The following is a 16,290-nucleotide window of genomic DNA, read 5'->3' as shown; positions in this document are numbered from 1 at the left end:
AGCTCCCAGCATGGTCCTCAGTGAATGTGCTGATTGTCCGGTTGATGGAGGGGCAGCACAGCCTTCCTTACCACTCACCAACCGCCTGCACACTCTCCTGCCATCCCAGTCTTGTCAGTATCACTCCACCGACCCAGTTTCCAAGCTGGAAGCTGTCGTCCTCCCTCTCTTTGATGTGATACAGTTTCTTACTGCTTTTCCATCTCCACCACCACCTGCTTAGCTCAGACCTCAGCCTTTCTTAGGAGGAAGCCATTTGGCTCTGGAACTGACACCTACCCAGGGTGGCCTCTGTTCCTTACCTGTGAAATGGGGATGGAGCACTACACTTGAAATGTGAAATGTCTCCAAAGATTTGGATGTCAGGGGAATATAATGGTCCTTTGAATCCTCAACTAAGATGTTAACCCATCAAAAGGAGCAGAAGAAAGACACAAAGTCACCTGCAAGGGGCAGTGACCCAGAAGGCTTAGACATCACTCCTGAATGTACATGAAGGCCATGTCCATCAGAAGGGAGCCTTGGCAGCCAATAGGAGCACAGAAAATGGGGTGGCCCAGAGGCCTGCTTTCCTGTGGAATGTCTCGCCTGCCTTATGGGCTTCTGGCAGTTGTGAACAAGAACACGCTAGAGCCTGATGCCACTGGCTCCTCCAGCAATGTCTGAAAACGTTGGCTTCCTATGTTTGCTAGCCAATGGGGAGAGAATGTGCTGGTCAGGCAGCGCAACCGTTTGCAGTGGGTAAGCTGGCATTTGGGCTTTGTTCATCGTCCTTGTGAGCTGTGAGTCAGCATCTTGGAGCTTGTCAAGTCTGGTCATCAATGACACTGCGTTTCTGGTTTGCGGGGCGTGGTCTGAATAGCTCCTGAATAGCTCCTCAGGGAGGCCTCGTGCACAGCCAGACTGAGACTCAGGGCCTGCACAAGGCTACCGCGCCTCCCCTGGCTGCCTGTGGTCCCCCTTGTCTGCCTCCTTTGAGCCTCTTCGCTGGGTGCTGCTGATTGACTTTCGTGTTCATATGAGTAATTTACACGGAGCCCGCTTTAATTCTCCTGAGACCCCCTGTAGGCTTTCATGAAATTAAACCCTCAACAATGACATTAGAGAAGGAAAAAGGGCCTCTTTATTTGGAAGGTGTGAACAAAAAGAGAACAGAACTGCTGGCAGTTGTTCTTCCTCTGAATCTTCAGCTTCTGGCTCCATAGTTGGATCTTGTGCCACTGGGGCTTTGCTTCCAGGACAGGGTGACTTAGGGTGGATGTAATTGTCATGACCTTCTGGGGGCCAGGATTTGGCCGGAATGACCACCATTCCAGTTACTTGGCTTTTTGCTACTGGAAAGGCTGTGAGTTGGCTCTCTAAAGGTTTCTAAATGACTAAGGCTGAGCACAGAAGCAGTGCCCCAAAATCCTCTGCACCAACGTTGGGGATGAATCCTCCTCTGATCCTTCTCCCAAGACTTCTGGATCAAGAGTGGGTTTCACTCATTTGGTCCCTCCGAGGAGACAAGTAGAGAAAGGAAGTTCTATTTACTACAAGGTCTATGACTTTATGTGACTTAGAAGGGTGCAAGTATGGTAATTGTAGAAAGCAGAACATCACTCTGGTTAGGCTCTGTTAACCTGGACAAAATCATCTCTAATCCATGATATATCCTGAGCCAAAGTATACTCACTGTTGGAATTGGGGACATCATTTGCATGGACTCACTTCTGTTGCTTGTTTAGCTCTCTAAATCTCTGCTATCACCTTCACCTCATTGACTCTTTGCAGTTAACTTTTCTTCCTGCTTTGCAGAGAAAATAGAAGATGTTAGATGGGGACACCAACTTCTCACTACAAAAACTCTAAACATAAAAAAATCATCTGCCTCCTTGTCCTGGTTTCACGGGCCTCTGACTGACCAAGGCTAACGGAATCACGTGCTCCTTAAGGGTCTAAAGGGTCACACTCATTGCTCTATCTTCAAAGCCATTCCCGTCAGGATTTAGGTATGTCTGCATCTTGTCCACATTTACAATGGAGTTCTTTCTTCCCCTTCCTTTGCAGCTCACCCACTAGCTTCTGCCTTATCACTCTTTTCTCAACTCGCAGTTAAACTTATTGAGATAATGAGCTACACTCTCCTCCCACACAGTCCCCTATCCATTTCAACAGGGTTTCTACCTATACTCCTCCCAAATTGATCTGACCATGTCACTAGTGCCCTCCACGTTCCCATACCCAGAGATACTTCAGTCCTTACTTTACTTAAACTTGCAGAAACATTTGACACCCTCAACAGTTCCCTCCTGCAAAACCTCTTTCCTTGGTTTTCATGACACTGAATTATCCTGGTTTTCTTATCCCTCCTCTTCCCTTTCAGATTGGGAATATTCTCCCTCCACCTGTTCCTTACCTCAGTGATTTCTGAGGTGTCTAAAAATCATCCAGGGTGGTTGCAAGAATGCAGGTCAGATCTCAGGCCCAACATCTCATATAGGTGCATCATAACTTCTCTTGAGTGCTAAGAGTAAAATGTGAGAAGAGAGAAGCAAATTAAATACAGAATTTATAATCAAAAGGGAAGCAGAACTCAAAGAGTTGGAGAATTCTCAGCCTGTAACACCTGAGAAAATGTATTCAGGAGAGAACAGCTACAGTGTGGCTAAGCAACTGTTTGATAAGATTAGTAGGAACAGAAAGAAGCCAGATGCTTTCCATCAGGACACTGGAAGAATGGCCCTAAAGGCATTTTGGAGATCTTCAGGGCTGCCACACCTGTCACAGGCCCAGAGTGCCAGAGCCTTGAGGGTGGTAGAACTGTTTGAAGGGAGGGGCTCAGTGTGCCTGTGGGACTTTGGGCTTGCTGCCCAGAGCTACCTCCAATTTTTGCTTCATACTTCTGGTGCAGTGCTCTTTAGCCACCCCAGCTGGGGCTCAAGTGCGGCTCAAGAGAGCCCTGGTACAGCTTGGGCTGCCACTTCAGAGGGCACAGGCTGTCAACCTTGGTGGCGAGCCTCAGAGGCCCAATCCCTGACTCATTGTGTCCAGAAGGCAGGACAGGGAGTCAAAAAAGATTCTTCTCAAGCCTCAAGATTTACCACTGTTTGCCTTGCTGGGTTTTGGACTTACTTGGGACCTGTTACTCCTTTCTTTTTTCCTGTTGCTCACTGTTGGAATGGGAACATCTTTCCTATGCCTGTTCCACCATTGTATTTTGGAAGCACATAACTTGTTCAGTTTCACAGGCTTACAGGTAGAGGGCAATTTGCCTCAGGATGAATCACACCTTTGAGTCCACCCATATCTGATTTAGATGATATTTAGATGAGACTTAGGACTTTAGACTTTTGAGTTGATGCTGGAATGAGTTAAGAATTTTGGGGCTATTGGGATGGAATGGATGTATTTTGCATGTAAGAAGAATATGAATTTTGAGGGGTCAGGGGTACAATGTTAAGGTTTGAATGTATGTGTACCCCTAAAATTTGTATGTTGAAGGCATACATAAGACCCAATGTGATAGTGTTAATGGGTGGGGACTTTAGAAGGTGGTAAGTCATGAGGGCTGCACCCTCATGAATGGGATTAGTATCGTTTTAAAAAGACTTGAGGGAAGCATCTGGGCCCCTTTTGCCTTATGTCCTTTTGCCATGTGAGGATGCAGCAGCAAGGCACCCTTTTGGAAGCAGAGTTGATCAGCCCTCACCAGACACCAGATTTGATGCTATGATATTGGACTTCCCAGCCTCCAGAGATGTAAGGAATACATTTCTGTCCTTATAAATTACCCAGTCCCAAGTACTTTATTGTTGCAGCATGAATGAACCAAGACAAGTCCACTTTCTATCTCCAGCCCAGCCATTGCTCCTGAGCTTTAGAACCACACCTCCAACTACCTACAAGATACCTTCATGAGGATGTGTCAGGCAGTGGAAACATTCAAAGCAGACCTTCTCATCATTTCCATGCTTGCTGTCCCATGTTCCTCTTCCCTGTGACTGGCACCATTGCCCAACCAGTTATGCAAGGGAGAAAACTCGACTCCTCCTTTTCCACTGCCCCTGCCAAAGACCCAACCACTCTTCAAGTCCTGCACATTCTAACCCCTACGTAGGTTTTAAGTTTCCAGTTGCTCTTCGTTTCCACTGCTCTTGGCCTGTCCAGGACCCCCCAAATTTTCTTCTGGATGAGCCTCTCCCTGGGTTCTCTGCCTCTAAGCGTGCCTTCTCCCACTATTTTTCACACAGTGACTTAAGAACAGGTTCAGTCTGACCTTGTCACTCCCCTCCATTCAGGCCTTTAGTAGTATCCTGTTGCTTCTGTTTGGACAAAATCCACCCTTCAGCCTGGCTCCTCTTCTGCCTGTAGGTATTTATCCTCCAGGATAATCAAATAGCTACTCCACTAGCCTGGCTCAGCACCAGGGCTAGGCAGAAAATTCAAATGATTGTAGCACAGTTTACTAAGTTTCTGTCATTGAGCTAAAATAAAAAGGGTCAGCTTGTCAAGTTGGATTCATAAGAATCAGAGATCTCACCCAGTACTAAGCCTTACTAATAACTGCAAGGATACAAATAATTGTGAGGCCCAGGTACAGTGTGAAGTCTGAACCACAATACAGCTCCCAGGACTTTTTTTTTGCCACATTACGCTGTGCCCTGGCTCAGATTTATCACTAGGGGTCTCTACGCGCTACATGCAAGCCATCCTTCTTGAAAGGGGAGCTATTTGGGTCCCGAAACATCTTCACTTTTTTCTCTGCTGGTTTCATAGCTTGCACAACATTTTCCAGGGAGCCATCTGCCATAAATCCATAGGTTCCAGGTTTGTTTACCATGAGCGGTTTTAGGCAGATAGGGCACGTCTCGCTAAAAGCATTCCATAGATAAGAGCGCTTCTGCTGGCCAACATCATTAGAGTGTTTGCTAGAGGCTCTGTCCCTGGAAGATTATGAGGGGATTTGATGGGGTCATCTTTCTGTCTTGCCCTGGGTGTCCCTCCTACAGGTAGAGAATGAACTGCAGGCGTGCAGCTGGCCCTCTCCCTCCCCGACCTGCTTTGCCCACCTCCAACATGCTGGTGTTTCCCAGAGCTCTGACCTTGGTCTCTGCTTTTCTTACTCTATATGTGTAATACGGAGCACCTCCTCCTCCATGGCAGCTTCCTTTCTCTAGACAAAGAGTCTCCCAAAGCTACCTCTTTCACCCTTGAGCTTCAGTGAAACTCACATATTCACCTGCTCATTGCTGCCTTAATGTCCTCCAGTCCTCAGACAAGCCCACTGGGTCCTTTCTTCCTTTCAGGGCAATGATACACACGCCCATCTGGTTCTCATGAAACCTTGAATCATCTCAGTCCTGCCAGTTGCTAGCTCTTTGTCCTAAAGTAAGTCAGAGAAGAAAACCTCTCTGAGCCTCAGTTTCCACATATGTAAGGTGGGGATATTAGCCATATCTGCTTCACAAAGCTGTTGTGTGATTAAATGAGATGATGCCACTAAGAGCTTGTGGCAGTGGCTGGCACAGTGTAAGTGCTCAATAGTTACTGGAAATATCTTTGGTTCCACTCCCTTCCTGTGGCTACTTATTACAGCATGTTACAAGCTCTAACTTTTTCTTAAGGCCCTCTTTCCATTTTCACCATCCTCTCCTCACCTCTCCCTTCACTTGTGACAACAGCTTTGGAACTGGTCTCCTCTGTGCACCTCTCTCTGATCTCCCCTCTTCTGTGTTGCCAGAAAAATCCTTCTCCATTATGCATCTGATTATGTTAGTGCCTTTGAAGACTATATTGTTCTTGGAAGAATTCCAAACTCCTTAAAGTGGTTTAGGAGGCTGGCTACGATCTGACCGCTACCTATCTCCCTGCAACTCTCCACCTCAAATGCTGGCCACTGGGTGTGCTGACCTTTCAGCTTTTCTGACCCGCAGGATTTGGCAGAGGCATCCTCACTACCTGGAGCACTCTCCTTTCTCTCCAGCCCTCCAACTCTCTCCCATGCTTTGCAATGCTTGCTCTGCCTTTCCCCCATCAGAGCACTTTCCAGCTGCATGGCCATGCTGGTTGCATACTTGGACCCCTTGTGGGACTGTAAACTTCAGGAAGGCAGGGGCCGTGGCTCACAGTTGTATTCCCAGCACTTAGAACAGTGCCTAGCAGATGGTAGGTTCCCAATAGCAAATAATCTGAGTCAGTAAGTGAGCCGGCAAGATGAAAGGGGGTGTGGTGGGGAGCAAGAGGGAAATCTTGAGTCTGGGGTTCCTGGCTTGAATGAAATTGAGATGGGCAATCTTCAAGCAGGACTCTTTGTCTAGGGGTTATTGTTTTAATGAGCTCTTTAGAGTGGTGGGCCTATGTGAGCTTGGCAGTGGGCACTGGAGATCAGGCCTCTTGAAATAGGTCTATGATTTGACGATTAGCGTGGGAGATGGATCTCCTTCCCTGCCCCATCCTCAGCTGCCCTCACAGCCTAGCAGGGTTGGCGCAGAGCACACACCCTGCCTCGGGGGGTGGCCATGGTGTAGGTAGGCTTCACAAGGTTTCTTTCCTCTAACATTGTCTTGGGCTCTGCATAGGACAGAGATTTCACCTAGGTCTCTGAATCCTGCAACAAACTAGTGCTCTAATCCTTGTGGCTGGCTGGTTTCTGTCCTGTTTCATGTGGTCTGTCCCTAAGAACCCCTTGTTGGGGATTGTTTGGGCTGTGGGTGGGTGGGATATTCCTTGCAGCTGTCTTCAGGAAGCTACTTGCCACTACTCAGTAATTCCTAGGCAGGAGGCTGTAGTGCCCACTAGGGAGCTATGAAGGTGAAAAGTCCCCATTTCTCAAAGCCAACTTCTGTCTTCCTTCCTGAATCAAGCACAACTTGCAACTGTGATGACCTTTTAATCAATTATATATTGAAGGGTCTGGAGGAAGGAGGGGACGGGAAAGCAGAATCAGGCCTTGTGCCTTGCTTGGGCATCTTGCCCCCTTGACCTGCAGAGGGGTGACAGGGCAGTGCCTGGGTCCTGTGGCCACATGGAGGCTCCCTGCATCTTTGGAGGGTTTCCTGAGTTACTCCTCCCTGCAGAGTAATGAGTTTTCTCTCCTCCTACTCCTGCATCTTGCAAATTCTGTTGTCATCTGCTGACTGTCAGTGGCTTTCCTCTGCCCATTTTCTGCTGGCAGAGGGAGGCTTGAGTCCACTCTGAGGAGGGGTGAGGCTGGAGAGTGCTGGGGAGCAGGGAGTACAGAGGCTCCCACTGCAGGCTAGGGCTGATTTCTCCTGAACCATCAGTAATCAAATCCACCTCACCGCTGTGAGAATTAATTCCTTCTCAAGCTCCCCTTCAGATAGGTGAGAAATCCATGTGCCTCCTATTAACATAATTGTGACCCCATTTCTTGTAAAATGACAGCCCTGGTCTGATTATGCTCAGGGAGCATCCACAGTCTGTGTCCTGTGCTGCGTGATGAAAGCTTCCTCACATTAGCTGGCAAATGAACAGTCCCATGGTCCACATGGTCTCTGGAATCTGCAGACAATGGCCACGTTTTATCTCAGCCATAGGATGGGGTTAAGAAGTTCTAGTGTAGCCCACCACAGTTAGTTAAGTACATGCCCAGCGCATTTAAAATGAGGGGAGTAGAAGCTCTGCACAGGCATGGTTGGAAGAACAGTAGGCTTGGAGCTGGGGGGACCTGGGCCCAGCCTGCCATTTGCTAACTGTGCTGTTGGGGTCAAATCCCTTCCTCGCAAAGAGAGCAGAGGGCTGGTCCATTAGACCTGACACTTGCTGATTCTAGGCTATCACTGAGTACAGTCTTAGAATCTGTAAACTGGGTTCCCATTTTCTGTGTTGGAGGAAGGGTCTAGAAAGCTCTCTAGAAGAGAGAGTTAAGAAGCCAAATCAGTGGTTGGATAAAGTCCTTCCCTCAAAATACGTCACTACAGAAGGCACCAGAAGAGCTCTCCTCCCTGGAGGCAAGGCAGTGGGCTGAGCTCAAAGCCTAGCCTGGCCATGTGCCTAGTTGGAGGCCCATGGAAGGCATCTGGGCCTGGGGATGAGACAGTGTGTCTGTTTCCTTGTTGAGTCACTCTTGCTCATCAAATATCTATTGAGCACCTCCGATGACCAAGTGGCATGAGAGAGTGGAAAGAAGTCTATAGTCAGGGGAGCTCCACATGCACCCAGCTTAATCACTAACTGGTGTGGGCCTGCACAGATGGCTCCTCACCCCAGCGATGTGGCCATGCACCCTACATGCCTCATCCTGCGAGGATGAGCGAGGCAGTGTTCCTGACACAGAGTGGGACTCCCCCCATACCTGCCTCTTTCCTCTCTCTGTGTACACAGCAACATTTGAGACATCACAGAGGACACTGAGGCCATTCAGAAAATGCGACTGTCTTTAAGCATGAACAGACCCATGGCAGGGCAGCTAGTGTGTGTCCAGAAATGCCACCGCTGCAGAGCAGGAAGTAACTAGGGCCCCACGGCCTGGGGACTCAGAGGAGTAAGAGGCCTGAGCAGAAAGGGTTTCATGGATGGTGCTGAGTTGAGTCTGGAGTGGCTTGGCACTTGAAGGAGAAGGAAGGAAGATCATTTCAGGGCAGAGAACAGTTTGGGTTAATGCATGGGTGCACAGAAGCTCAGAAAAGAAAGCAAACCTGTGTGGTGGGGTGTGTGCAGGTGAACACTCCATACAAGATGGTATTTCTGTGTAGGCACATTGAGGGAGGGGTGTTTGGGTCTCAATGTTTTGAGCACTGGGGAGCACGGATAGCATCTGGGGGTGCTAGCCTCAGCTCTTTACTTATGGTGCAGTATGTTGGGGTAACCTTTTCTTCCCCATTCTTCTCCAGGACTAGACACTGTTATTCAGTTCTCTGTTATTTTACTTTTTGTTAGCTCTTACGCAGTGGGGGAGCTGCACTCCCTTGGGGTTGGAATAGTTGTCCTCTTGTGACATTGTAAACCACCCATGCACCAGCCTTCCCACCCCCCTCTCTCTGTCTATTGTTCTCCGTAGTGCTTCTCTTCATCTCTGCACCATGTATTTACTGCTTTCTGTTTCCCACATTAGAATCTCAGCTCTGTGAGGGTGGGGACCTCACTGCTAGGTTTGCTACTCTACCCAAAGCCCTTAGAGGACTGCAGCAACCAGTAGGCTTTTGCTGCATATCTGAAGAATCAGTGAGTGAATGGCAGTCGGATGGATGGCTCCTTGATCACCTGTCATGGGGAAGAATCACATGGCAAGATGTCAAGTAATTCATCCAAGCCCAAATTCACATTCATTCAAGACCTTGCAATGCCCAAGGGTGGGTGGTAAATATTGTAGGATGCCCAGAGCTCCCCAGAAGATGATAAAATGACCCTGAAGTTATGCTAAGGGCCACCCTGGCAGGCTGCCCCCTTCTGTGCCTCCTGATAATCATGCCTTGTTGTGGGGTGTTAACTGTCATGGTGATGGCAGGGCTGAACTGGACCTCTCACAAAGGGAGAGTGGGTTTTTCAGAGAGCCTTGGTTCAAATGATGTCTTTTGAAATAAGATCGAGAAGGAGGATACTCTTTTCCCATGGTGTTGGTAGGTGTTAAGATGTGTTAGTCCGTTTGCATTGCTATCTGAGGCTGGGTAATTTATAAAGAAAAGAGGTTTATTTTGGCTCACAGTTCTTCAGTCTTTACCACATGGCACTGGCATCTGCTCCTGGTGAGGCCTTAGGAAGCTTCCAGTCATGGTGGAAAGTGGAAGGGACCCAGTGTATCACACGGCAAGAGGAAGCAAGGGAGAGGAGGAGGTGCCAGGCTCCTTTAAACACACCAGCTCTTTCTTGAACTAACGGATTTAGAACACTCATTACCTCGAGGACAGCACCAAACCATTCATGAGGGAATCAGCCCTGTGGTACAAACACTTCCCACTAGTCCCATCTCCTACAAAGAGAATCACATTTCAACATGGGATTTGGAGGGGATGAACATCCAAACCATATCATATGTCAGTAACATTTCCTGAACTTCAGTAAACACCAGAACTGATTGCTGTCTTCTGTTACTCAGGTCACTGTGGGACCGACCAGGGATATTAAAAGGAGGGAGGATCCTGATGGAAAACGCAGCAGAACATCAATGCTTATGAATAGACATCCAATTTCCTCCCCCACCAAGTGTGTGGGGCCTCTCTGTAGATAGCCTTCCCCCTCACTCCCTGAGGCTGTGGGAGCCTCTGCTTGGTGTCCAGCCCCATGCTATGCCCTGAGGTGGTCTTGGAGGTCTTTTCTGCCAGGAGTTCACAGCTAGTTACAGAAGTAAGGCACAAACCAGGTGCAGACAGGTAGAGGAGCAGAATGGGGCAGCAGGAGGGTGTGGGGTCAGGGTGGGGAGGTCACAGAGGCTGACTCCTGAATGCAATTGCAGAGATTCGAGATTTAGATCAAATTTCTAAAGCTTCTTCAGACTGTAAGCTTCTGTACAAGGTGAGGGGAGAATTCCAGGCAGAGAAAACAGCAAGTGGAAACGTGAAAAGGCAGTGTGTGTGCGCATATGTGTGTGCATGCGTGCCTGTGCATTGTGTGTGTGAGAGCACGTGTGCATGTGGACTTGTGTGCACACTAGCATGTGTGTGTGTGTGTCCATGAGTGAACTGATGAAGTTTCTGGACAGTGACATGAGGGAGGTGGGTAGGAGGAGGGAGGAGGTGAGAGGAGAAGGAGCTGGTGAGGGAGGTGAGGTCCAGGCTGTGAAGGCCTTGAATTTCCCTGGATGTGGCAGGAGGCCCATGAAGGGTTTAGGTAAGGGCTAGTGTGATCATTTCTATTTTAGAAAAACAATCCTGGCAGCTGGAGGCTGGGCACAGTGGCTCATACCTGCAATCCCAGCACTTTGGGAGGCAGAGGTGGGCAGGTCACCTGAGGTCAGGAGTTCAAGACCAGCCTGGCCAACATGGTGAAACCCCGTCTGTACTAAAAATATAAAAATTAGCCGGGCATGGTGGTGGGAACCCGTAATCCCAGCTACTTGGGAAGCTGAGGCAGGAGAATTGCTTGAACCCAGGAGGCAGAGGTTGCAGTGAGCTGAGATCCCGCCATTGCACTCTAGCCTGGGCAACGGGAGTAAAAATAGTCTCAAAAAAAAAAAAAAGAGAATAGATTAGGAGGTGAGGCCAGAGGCAGGGCCACTCACTAGCAGGCTGTTGGAAGAAGCCAGAAGAGGGGGTAGCAGGAGCCCCATCAAGCCTATGGCGCTAAGGATATGGACGGAGGATGGCTGGAATGGCTATGGCCTGTTGACCGAATGACTGGTGTGTGACGAGAGGGCCTCTAGGGAGAAAAGAGTCCAGGGCCACTCCAGGGTATCTAGCCTGCTGGCAGGGAGGGACGAGTGGGGACACTAACCAGGATGGGGCCCCTGGAGGAGACCTAGTCCCAGGATGGGGTGGTGATGAATTGCAGCTCTGAGTGGGTGGGAGAGGTGAGATCACTGCATGGTATTAGGCGTCCTGTTCTGGGCCTGGCCCAGGTTTGCTTAGTAAAGCCTACTTCTGGGCTCTTTTCTCTACCCCTTTTCCTTTCTGCTTCCATTCCCTTCCTCCCTGGTATAGTTTCCCAGTCTCCTCCCTTCCCCTTCAGCAGCGATCTCAAGATAAACAGCTGGGGGAGAGGAGCTGTGGAAACGTCCAATCAGGGAAGGTTATTAATCCAGGATTCTAATTATGGTGTCGCCCTGTGTCTCTTGCATGGTAACAAGCCAGCCTCAACTGCTTAAGCTAAGAAAAAGCTCAGTGTTTCCTTTAAGCTGCATCGTGGACAGATTCCTGCCAGACCCTTCAGAGCAAGCACCCTACACCCCTGGCCCAGGGTCTGTTCCTTGATAGGGGTGATCTGTCTGCCCCTCACTGTTTTCTCCAAGTAGGTAAGACTGGTGTGGCCAAGCACGTGATTGGCAGTGAAGTGCACATCAACACAACAGCCCTGGCTTTCAGCAGCCAAGGTCAGCTGTTGAGCCAATGCATTTTATTTATCTGCCTAACTGCCACCATGACCTCTTCTGGGAGCCCTGGGCTGGGGCAGTGCCCTCACCTCTGGTGTGGAGGAAGGAGCCCTGGCCCAGGGAATCTTTCTTTGAGCAACTGTTCCGTGCACGGCTCTGGGCTCAGTGCTGAGGGCGCACCATGGATCAGACAGAGGCTCACAGACCTCAGCCATTTCTTTGACATGAGGTTATTGCAGCTCAGAGGAGGGGCTGTTGACCTTGACCACATGTGTCTGTGTGAGTGGAGTGGGGAAGGTTCAGAAAGGTTGCTTCTTGTTATTGCTCATTTCTAAGTTGCTTCCAAAGCCCCCGCTGGGCTTCTCAGCTCTCTCAAGAAGAAGACAGAAGAGAGTCAGAGAGAGATGGGACAATGCAAGCACAGGTTGGAGGGATGTGATTGCTGGCTTGAAGACGGAGGAAAGGCCATGAGCCAAGGAATTTGGGCGGCCTCAAGATGCTGAAAAAGGCAACAGAACAGATTCTCCCCTAGAGCCTCCAGAAGGAGCACAGCCCCGCCAACACCTCATTTTTAGTTCAATGAAACTCATTCAGACTTCCGATCTCCAGAACTGTAAGATACTAGGTTTGTGTTGTGTTCAGCCGCTAAGTTTGTGGTACTTCGTTATAGCAGCAACTGGAATCTAATGTCAGGGGCCAGATTTCAAGATGCTGTAAGCCATGTCAAGAGGTTTGGATTTTGTTCTGTAGGGCTCAAGGCTTATCACTACTTAGGAGTCTGTGTATGTTAAGCATATAAGCTTAGATTATGAGGGTTTGAATACCACCTTGGCCAATAACCAGCTTTCTCAAAGCTGCAGCATTTTCAGCTCTAAAAGTGGGGAATCATAGTTCTCATCTCATTGGACTAGCATAAGGATTAAATGAGATGATGCATGTAAGGTGTTTAGCCCAGTGTAGGCCAGAAAAGTGACTGTTACTTTTACTTGCTTGGCAACCTTAGGTGACCTAATGCCTCATTTGGTGGCTTTGATCATGACATCTGCCCAGAGAAGGTATAGCAACCCCCCTCCAACCCCCTTACCCCCAGGAATAAGTGAATTTTGTTATATGATTGTATTAGTCTGTTTTCACACTGCTGATAAAGACATACCCAAGACTGGGTATGTTTCCCCTTATAAAACCCTCAGATCTCATAAGACTTATTCACTACCACGAGAACAGTATGGGTGAAACGGCCCTCATGATTCAATTATCTCCCACCGGGTCCCGCCCACAACATGTGGGAATTATGGGAGCTACAATTCAAGATGAGATTTGGGTGGGAACACAGCCAAAGCATATCAATGATGAACTGGAAAATAATTGAAAGGTGTGCCCCTATTGGCCTGTCTGCCCACCCATGGGGGGAGCAGATGCCTGTTCACCCTGCTCACCTAAACCCTGCTTCCCGCAGCTCCCCACAGGCATGCCTGCATTCCTGTGCCCCTTATGGGCTGTATTCATTTCTGGCCCCTGCACTATGCTCCAGGCATAAGCTATTTTAGTTACAAATTCCTTGAAATGCTACACCTTCCCTGCCCACCCGGACAGAGACCTCCCCAGGCCCAGCTGCCAAGTATCGATTTCCCCTTTAAATATTACTGCAGCCCAGGAGCATGTATGGATTAATTGACGAGGTTAGGCTTGTACCTGCACACTTCATTAACAGCTGCTACTAATTAGTGGAGTAGTCATTAAGAGACCTACTGGGGTTTTGAGGATAATAGTTTTACTTATTTTTTTCCATGACTCTTAAGCATACAATAAATTGGGGAGTGAAATGCCATGGGCCCAGATTTGGATGGGAGTCACGGGGTAGCCTGTGCTCTGGATCTGCCCTAAGAACACAACAGAAACTAGGACATCACCACAGTGGGACCCAGAGTTAAGAGGCCCTTTGGGTCATCTGGTCTACTATATGTGGCTACTGTGGCTGGGACTGGGACAGGGGCAGGGCCTTATTCTCAAGGTCACACAGGGACAGGGAAGCAGAGCTGGGATGGGCACCCAGGGCTGCTGGCCTTGCTGCTGGCCAGGGCTCTGTTTGCTAAATGGGGACTCTGCCGGATACATTTGAAGAACCCAGTGTGGGAGGAGAGACCAAGCTCATGGCCACGTCCTCTGCCTGCCCCAATCTTACCCTCTTTTCCCAAGAGGGTGTTGCCCTTCTTTTGCCGTTTCTGGGCCTCCAACCATCGCATCCACATCATTCCACCCTTCCCACTCCCACTGGAGTCCTGCTATACCTTGCTCCTGGAACCCCTTTCTCTGTCTTTAGCATCTCCAAATGGACTGGACTCCGCAAGCAAGCACTCTGCAGTGGACCCCTTGGGTCATCCATTCTGATGGAAACAGTGAGTGGAATTAATCCTAAGTCTGTGAATTTGGGCAGCTCATTGACTCTCTCAGCTTTATCCTCACCGGCTCAAGGTGAGGCTGAATGCACAGTAGTAAAGGGGACCAAGCATGGGGATGGCATGGAGAGAGTGGGTCCTCAGCAGGTGGCAGTGCCTATGCCCCTGTGCTACCTAAGGAGGTGGTCTGTGAGCAAACCATTGTGCTCTCCTCAGGCTGACCTGGACCATTCACTGAGCGCACACTGAGAGATTTTACAGGAAAGGAATAGAGCCTTGATGTATTATTTCCTTCTTGTTTTACAGATAGTGACAGTAATTCGCATCACTAACTTTCCCTGAAAGCTTACTACGTGTCAGGAAGTGCTGTTCTAAAAGGGCTTCACATGTATTCATTCATTTCATTCTCCTGACAATCCTGCGATACGGGTGTTTTTGTTATGAGTCCTATTTCAAAAAAGCAGCAGCAGATACAGCAAGTTGCCCATGGCTATGCAGCATGTCAGAGGTAGATATGAACCCGGCATTCTAGCTCACTGTCCAAGCCCTTAGCCACGGAACTCTCTGACCTCTTAGAGAGGTCGATTTCCTGGCTAAGGGAAACCCCTGTTCCCCAGTGTGTGCTGTGTGGGTGGCAACTGTGTTGGTGCCACAGGTCTGTGTTCTCTGGACACCTGCTGATTTATCCAGGGTGGACACTTGAAGCAGAGACTGTCCACACTATATAATTTGAGTGATCCGGCTCAAAAGTGCGGGCTGGGCCAATCTGAGTTCCATCTGGGGAAAGGTATGGAAGAAGCTGAGCCTGGAGGTGGGGAGAGTTGATGAGCTTGACTTAGGGCTGGAGACTCATCATGATAACCAGCTATGAGTGATTGGAGGAAGCTGGCTGACTGAGAAAGGAGACAGAAAGGTAAGTGAATGCCTGGAGAGAGACCTCAGTCCTGGAAGGGCAGCTTTCCCCAATAGTCTCAGGGTGCTGGCTCCCATGGAGTCAGGCTGCTCCTGGCCTCCTGTTTAGGTATTCTGGTAAAGATGTGCTTTATGTCGAACTACAGATGCCCCTTGAATTGCGATGGGGCCATGTCCTAATAAACCCATGGTAAGCTGAAAACACTGTAAGTCAAAGATGCACTTTTGGGCTGTGCACAGTGGCTCATGCCTGTAATCCCAGCACTTTGGGAGGCCGAGTCAGGCAGATCACTTGAGTCCACATGGCGAAGCCCCGTCTCTACAAAAAATACAAACATTAGCTGGATGTGATGGTGTATGCCTATAGTTCCAGCTACTCAGGAGGCTGAGGCGGGAGGATCGCTTGAACCCAGGAGGTGGAAGTTGCAGTGAGCCGAGACATGCCTCTGCACAAAGTGAAACCCTATCTCAAAAAAAAAAAAAAAAATGCACTTTTTATTTAAGATATGTTCGACTTTTGATGGGTTTGTTGGGATGTAGACCCATTGTAAGTTCAGGAGAAGACTGAATGTGTATTGCTTTTGCACCATTGTAAAGTCAAAAAATCCCAAGGGGAACCATCATAAGTTGGGGACTGTCTGTAATTTCTGTTTTTGAGTTTCTCTGATTGAACTAGCAGCCTCTCTCTTCCTTAGAAACAGAAGAACGCTAATGTGAACAATTATCTTTTCAGCTCTATAGCATAGCACCAAAGTGAGGTGGGGCTCAACCCCATCTATCAAGCAAGGCTTCTGCAAAAGAACAATATCCTTTTTTAAAAATTTGTTTTAATTTTTTTTTTTTTTTTTGAGACAGTCTCTCTCTGTCATCCAGGCTGGAGTGCAGTGGCATGATCTCAGCTCACTGCAACCTCTGCCTCCTGGTTTCAAGCGATTCTTGTGCCTCAGCCTTCTGAGTAGCTTGGACTATGGGTGTGTGTGACCATGCCTGGCTGAATTTTGTGTTTTTAGTAGAGAC

At 48.8% G+C, this 16,290-nt stretch overlaps 1 long non-coding RNA gene across 1 annotated transcript in view; it reads left to right on the top strand.

Moving 5' to 3' along the window:
- The first annotated feature begins 11,743 nt into the window (after positions 1 to 11,743).
- Positions 11,744 to 16,290, top strand: part of LOC104662249 — a 133,735-nt gene continuing 129,188 nt past the window's right edge. The window contains exon 1 of the long non-coding RNA XR_004060114.1: positions 11,744 to 11,887. This is a non-coding gene — a long non-coding RNA (uncharacterized LOC104662249). The remainder of the gene's footprint in view (positions 11,888 to 16,290) is intronic.

The sequence above is a fragment of the Rhinopithecus roxellana genome, chromosome 11, assembly GCF_007565055.1.
Source record: "Rhinopithecus roxellana isolate Shanxi Qingling chromosome 11, ASM756505v1, whole genome shotgun sequence".
In the NCBI taxonomy this organism is placed as follows: domain Eukaryota; kingdom Metazoa; phylum Chordata; class Mammalia; order Primates; family Cercopithecidae; genus Rhinopithecus; species Rhinopithecus roxellana.
Note: the sequence above shows the minus strand (reverse complement) of the source record. Positions and strands in the feature narration are given on the sequence as shown.